At 47.8% G+C, this 6,456-nt stretch overlaps 1 long non-coding RNA gene across 1 annotated transcript in view; it reads left to right on the top strand.

The window, feature by feature from the left end:
- Positions 1-112, top strand: part of LOC106818394 — a 2,173-nt gene extending 2,061 nt beyond the window's left edge. Inside the window, exon 2 of the long non-coding RNA XR_001395206.1 lies at positions 15-112. This is a non-coding gene — a long non-coding RNA (uncharacterized LOC106818394). The remainder of the gene's footprint in view (positions 1-14) is intronic.
- The last annotated feature ends 6,344 nt before the right edge of the window (positions 113-6,456 follow it).

Genomic DNA, 6,456 nt, shown 5'->3' with positions numbered 1-6,456 from the left:
GGAGTAATAGAGAGTTATAACGCTATGATAGCGATGTCCGAACTGAAAAATGTATAATTATTATGAAATTATTATTAAATAAAATCATTATTGTTATGTCTCCGTCGTAAAATCGATATAACGCATTTATTGTAATAGCGTTTAATCTGTTTAATAACATCCAAACAACAGTTACAACTAAACACGGCATCACAGCCAGCGAGGCTGGAGTCTGCCACAAACTCTTACCGCGTTAGCTCGCCCTGCTAGCAAGTGCCAGCACAAAGACCGTTACGCACATCCTGCTTGGCTGTTTCGAATACTCTACTGACCAAAGCCATTTATGCAGACAGCTTGTGCCGTTGAAAATCAAGCTTAATTCAATAGGCTGTTCGTATCAATTATTTATGCGGCCAAAAGAGCCAAAATGTGTGAACATCATACTAAGAAGAATAGTTGAAATTATGGAATAACAAATGTTTACTGAATGACGCGCTCGTTGACTTGCCGGAGTAGACCGAGTGAAAATGCCCAGACATTTTCTTCTCTTCGCATGCGCAAATGCATGGCCGGCATTTCGATTATTTACGAAAAGTCAACGGAGCTTGCAGTACGGCTACAAGGGATCAGCTCACTCATTGACGCCCATTCTGCAATCAACAAATAAGGCGGGCTTATCGTGGCCTACAGATATGCGAAAATGAAAGGAAAAAGAACTTAGCACTGTGCGCAAAACAGGCTCGGTATATTCGTATTTGGGCCAAACTCTATCGTATAAACCTTCTAGCCTAGCAGAATTGCCTGAGTTCCTGAGCATCCGGCGTATTCGATTCCGTGGCCGAATGCATATGTAAAAATTTTGATCATAAAGGGGCGGCGTGGACTGTGATTGGAAGACACAAAGTGTCAATCCTCGGCTAGCGCCTCGGGATCATGGCCGCGTTACGTCCAGCCATCTCACATGATAGCATTATCGCACCTGTCATTTTACGTTGACTTACCCGATGAACTCATGTCTACCTGCGATCCCGCAACCCCGGCTTGGTCACGTAGCCCCAATTGTTCTAATTAAGCATCTTTTGCATTTACGACTAAAAAATCAGCTGCAATGACCTGCTTATAGAGTGTGCGTATGCACGCGTCTCCTAAGCTTTCTTTAAATGCACGTGCGCGTGCGTGTATCCGCGTGTGCGTTTGTGCATGCGCGCGTGTGTGTGTGGGGTATTTGAGTTTGTATGTGCGTGCGTGCGTGCATGTGTGCCGACATGCGTTCGGACGTGCGTGAGTGTGTTTGTATGTCCGCGTACGTGCAAGTGCGCGTGAGTGAGTGCGTGCGTGCGTCATGTGTGCGCGCGTGTGTATGGGTGTTTGAGTTTGTATGTGCATGCGTGCGTGCATGCGTGCCGAAATGCTTTTTGGTATGCGTGAGTTTGTGCCTGTATGAGCGCGTACGTGCAAGTGTGCGTGAGTGCGTGTGTGTAGGCGTGCGTGCGTACGTGCGTGGATGGCATGACTACGCTCTCTACCTCCCTCTCTCCCATACCTCTCTCTCTATCCACGTTGCTCTTCCTCCCTCTCTCCCATACCTATATATCTATCTATGTCTCTCTTCCTCCCTTTCTCCGATACCTCTATCTCTATCTACGTCTCTCTTTTTGCCTCTCTCCCATACCGCAATCTTCATTTACATCTCTCTTCCTCCCTCTTTCCCATACCTCTATATCCATCAACGTGTCTCTTTCTCACTCTCTCCCATACATCTATCTTCATTTACATCTCTCTTCCTCCCTCTTTCCCATACCTCTGTATCCATCAACGTGTCTCTTTCTCCCTCTCTCCCATACATCTATCTCCAACTACGTCTCTCTTTCTTTTGCTCTCTCCTACCTCGCTCTTTCTGTATGCATGAGAGTTTGCCTGTATGTGCGCGTACGTGCAAGTGTGCGTGCGTCATGTGTGCACGCGTGTGCATGGGTGTTTGAGTTTGTATGTGCGCGTGCGTGCATGCGTGCCGACATGCGTTCAGGTATGCGTGTATCTTTGCCTGTATGTCCGCGTACGTGCAAGTGTGCGAGAGTGCGTGAGTGTGCGCGTGTGTGTAGGCGTGCGTGCGTACGTGCGAGGATGGCATGACTACTCTCTCTTCCTTTCTCTCTCCTATACCTCTATCTCCAACTACGTCTCTCTTCTTTCCGCTCTCCCCTACCTCGCGCGCTCTTTCTCTCTTTCTCTATTTGTTTTTCTCTTTCTCTCTCTTTCTCTCTATATATATATATATCTGTCTCTCTCTCTCTCCCTCTCCCTCTCGCTTTTTCTCTTTTTGGCTATCTCTTTCTTATTTATGTTCTCTCTATCTCTCTCCCACTCTCTCTCTCTCTCTTTATTTCTCTCTCACTCTCTCATTCTTTCTATCTCTCCCTATTTTTCTCTCTCTCTTGCTCTCGCTCTCTCTCTCTCTCTCTCTGAATAACTCCTCCCTTAAATGGCGTTACTGCGATCTCTCATACTATATGAATGCTCTACATCAGCGAGTAACTATGTGGATTTTTCTACTCGCCAAATTTCTTATGAGTTGAGTTCGTATAAACTAATAAATCCAGCCATCCCACAAGATAGCATTATCGCACCTGTCATTTCACGTTGACTCACCCGATGAACGCATCTCTATCTGCGATCCCGCGACCCCGACTCGGTCACGTAGCTGCAATTGCTGACTATACTTATCAAGCAAGCAAACATCTTCTGCATTTACGACTAAAAAATCAGCTGCAATGATTTGCTTATAGAGTGTGCCTATGCGCGCGACCCCTATGCTTTCTTTAAACGCACGTGCGCGTGCGTGTATCCGCGTGTGTGCGTGTGTGCATGCGTGCATCATGTGCGTGCGCGCGCGCGCGTGTGTGTGTGTGGGGGGGGGGTATTTGAGTTTGTATAGTGCGCGCTTGCGTGCATGCTGTGCCGACATGTGTTCGGGCGGTGCGTAGAAGTGCGCGGCTTATTGTGCGCCGTACGTGTTATTGTGCGTGATGAGTGTCGTGCGTGCGTGTGTCAAATGTTGCGTGACAGCGTGTGTATGGCGTGTTTGAGCTTTGTATGTGCGTGGTACGCTGCATGTCGTGCCGACATGCGTTCGGGTATGCGTGAGTGTGTGCCTGTATGTGCGCGTACGGCTGCCAAGTGTTTGCGTAAGCTGCGTCGTGCAGCTGAGTGTATGGCGTGCGGGCGTACTGTGCGTGGAATGGCATGACTACTCTCTCTTCCTCCTCTTTCCATACTCTGTCACGCCTGCAGGAAATAGATATTTTGCAGGAGCCACAATGAAGTGAGCCAGAACAAAAAAAAAAAAATAAAGAGGCAAAAGGGCTAAAGTAGCAGGCGGTAACCACAGTAGCAGTAGCAACAGCAGCAGCAGCGCAGTAGATAGCAGCAGTAGTAGCCAAAATAGCAGCGGTAGTGGCAGCAGCAGCAGCAACAGGCAGCAGTAACAGCAGCAGTAGCAGCACGTAAGCAAGTTTAGCAGATACCAGTAGCAGCTGCAGCAGCAGTTAACAGCATCATTAGCAGCCATCAGCAGTATCAACAGCAGCAGTAACAGCAGTAGCAGCAGCACAGCAGCAGTAGCAACACGCAGCCAACAACAGTAGCAGCCAGCAGTAGAACATAGCAGTAGCAGAAGAGCAGAGCAAGCCAGCAAATAGTATATATTATAGCATCAGCTACATATTTCCCGTTCCATATTGTCCTCTCCTTTCTTTCTCGTACTCTTGGTCTCTCGCCCCCTCTCTCTCTCCTCTCGTTCTCTTTCTCTTTCACACATCTCACTTTCTCATTCTGTATTGATTCTTATTTTGTTGTTGTCTACTCTCTCTCTCTCTCTGTCGTCTCTCTCATCTCGTCCTTTTTTCTTATAGCCTATTCTTTCTTACGTATTTTCTCTCTATCTCTCTCCCCCCTCTTTATCTCTCTCTCTCTTTCTCTCTCTTTGATCTATCTCTCTTTCTCTCTCCGCTTTTCTCTCTCTCTCTTTCTCTCGCACTCTCTTGCTCGCTCTTCTCTCGCGCTCTCTCTCTCCTTCTCTTGAATATACCCTTCCATTAAATGGCGTACTGCGATCTCTCAGACTATATGAATGCCTCTATAGTCACCGAAGTAACTATGTGGATTTTCTACTTCGGCCCAAACTTTTTATTGAGCTGAGATTATGTGAACTATAAATTCTAGTCATTGCACATGATAGCGTTTAATCGACCTGTCATTACACGTTGATTCACCCAATGAATTATGTTCTAGCGACCTCAACCCCGGCTCGTCACGTAGCCTCACCTGCTGACTATTCTTATCAAGCAAGCAAACATCTTCTGTGTTTACGACTAAAAAATCAGCTGCAATGATCTGCTTATAAAGTGTGCGTATGCGCGCGACCCCTATGCTTTCTTTAAATGCACGTGCGCGTGCGTGTATCCGCGTGTGCGTTTGTGCATGCGTGCGTCATGTGCGCGCGCGTGTGTGTGGGGTATTTGAGTTTGTATGTGCGTGCGTGCGTGCATGCGTGCCGACATGCGTTCGGGCGTGCGGGAGTGTGTGCTTGTATGTGCGCGTACGTGCAAGTGTGCGTGAGTAAGTGCTGGCGTGCGTCATAACAGTAGAAACAGCAGCAGCAGCATCAGTAGCAGCAGTAGTAGTAGTAGCAGCAGTAGCAGTAGCAGCAGTAGCAGCAACAGTAGCAGTAGGAGCAGCAGCAGCAGCAGTTAGCAGCAGCAGTAGCAGCAGCAGCAACAGCATCAACAACAGTAGCAACAGCAGCAGCAGCAGCTGCAGTAGCAGCAGTAGTAGTAGCAACAGCAGCAGTAGCAGCAGTAGCAGCAGTAGCAGCAACAGTAGCAACAACAGTAGTAGCAGCATTAACAGCAGCAGCAGCAGTAGTAGTAGTAGTAGTAGTAGTAGTAGTACTAGTAGTAGTAGTAGTAGTAGCAGCAGCAGCAGCAGTAGTAGTAGTAGTAGTAGTAGCAGCGACAGTATCAGCAGTAGCAGCAGTAGCAGCAACAGTAGCAACAGCAGCAGTAGCAGCAGCAGTAGCAGTAACAGCAGCAGTAGTAGTAGTAGTAGCAGCAGCAGCAGCAACAGCAGCAGTAGCAGTAGCAGCAGCAGCAGCAGCAGCAGTTAACAGCCGCAAAAGCAACAGCAGCAGCAGCATTTGCAACAGCAGTCGTAACAGCAGCAGCAGTAACAGCAGCAGTAGCAGTAGCAGTAGCAGTAGCAGTAGCAGCAGTAGTAGTAGCAGCAGCAGCAGCACTAGAAACAGTAGCCGTATCAGCAACAGAAACAGTATATATTATAGAATCAGTACATATATTCCCGTTCCATATTGTTCCCTCCTTTCTTCCTTTCTACCTGTCTCTCTTTCTCTTTCTCTCTCTCTCTTTCTCTTTCTCTCTCTCTCTTTCTCTCTCTCTCTTTCTCTTTCTCTCTCTCTCTTTCTCTCTCTCTCTCTTTCTCTCTGGAATTTTTCTACTCGCCAAATTTCTTATGAGTTGAGTTCGTGTGAACTAATAAATCCAGCCATCGCTTATGATAGCATTATCGCACCTGTCATTACACGTTGACTCACCCGATGAACTCATGTCTACCTGCCATCTCGCGACCCCGACTCGGTCACGTAACCCCAACGGCTAACAATTCTTATCAAGCAAGCAAACATTTTCTGCATTTACGAATAAAAAATCAGCTGCAGTGAGCTGCTTATAGAGTGTGCGTATGCGCGCGTCCACTATGCTTTCTTTAAACGCACGTGCGCGTGCGTGTATCCGCGTGTGTGCGTGTTATGTGTGCATGCGTGCGTCATGTGAGCACGCGTGTGTGGGGGGTATTTAATTTTGTATGTGCGCGCGTGCGTGCATGCGTGCCGACATGCGTTCGGGTATGCGTGAGTGTGTGCCTGTATGTGCGCGTACGTGCAAGTGTGCGAGAGTGTGTGCGTGTGTGTAGGCGTGCGTTCGTACGTGCGTGAATGGCATGACAACTCTCTCTTCCTTCCTTACTCCTATACCTCTATCTCCATCTACGTCTCTCTTTCTGCCCCTCTCTCCCATACCTATATCTCCATTTACATTTCTTTTTCTCCCTCTCTCCCATACCTCTATCGCTATCTACGTTTCTATTCCTCCTTCTCTTCCTCGCTCTCTCCCTTACCTCTATCTCTATCTACGTCTCTCTTCCTCCCGATCTCCCATACCTCTATCTCCATCTACGTCTCTCTTCCTCCCGCTCTCCCATACCTCTATCCCCATCTACGCTTCTCTTCCTCTCGCTCTGCCATACCTCTATCTCCATCTACGTCGCTCTTCCTCTCTCTTTCCCATACCGCTATCTTCATCTACGTCTTTTTCCTGCCTCTCTCCCATACCTCTATCTCTATCTACGTCTGTCTTTTTTCCTCTCTCCCAAACATCTATAACCATCTACGTTTCTTTTTCTCCC

The sequence above is a fragment of the Priapulus caudatus genome, unplaced genomic scaffold (assembly GCF_000485595.1).
Source record: "Priapulus caudatus unplaced genomic scaffold, Priapulus_caudatus-5.0.1 Scaffold2209, whole genome shotgun sequence".
Taxonomy (NCBI): Eukaryota; Metazoa; Priapulida; class Priapulimorpha; order Priapulimorphida; family Priapulidae; genus Priapulus; species Priapulus caudatus.
This window is presented reverse-complemented; position numbering and strand designations above follow the sequence as displayed.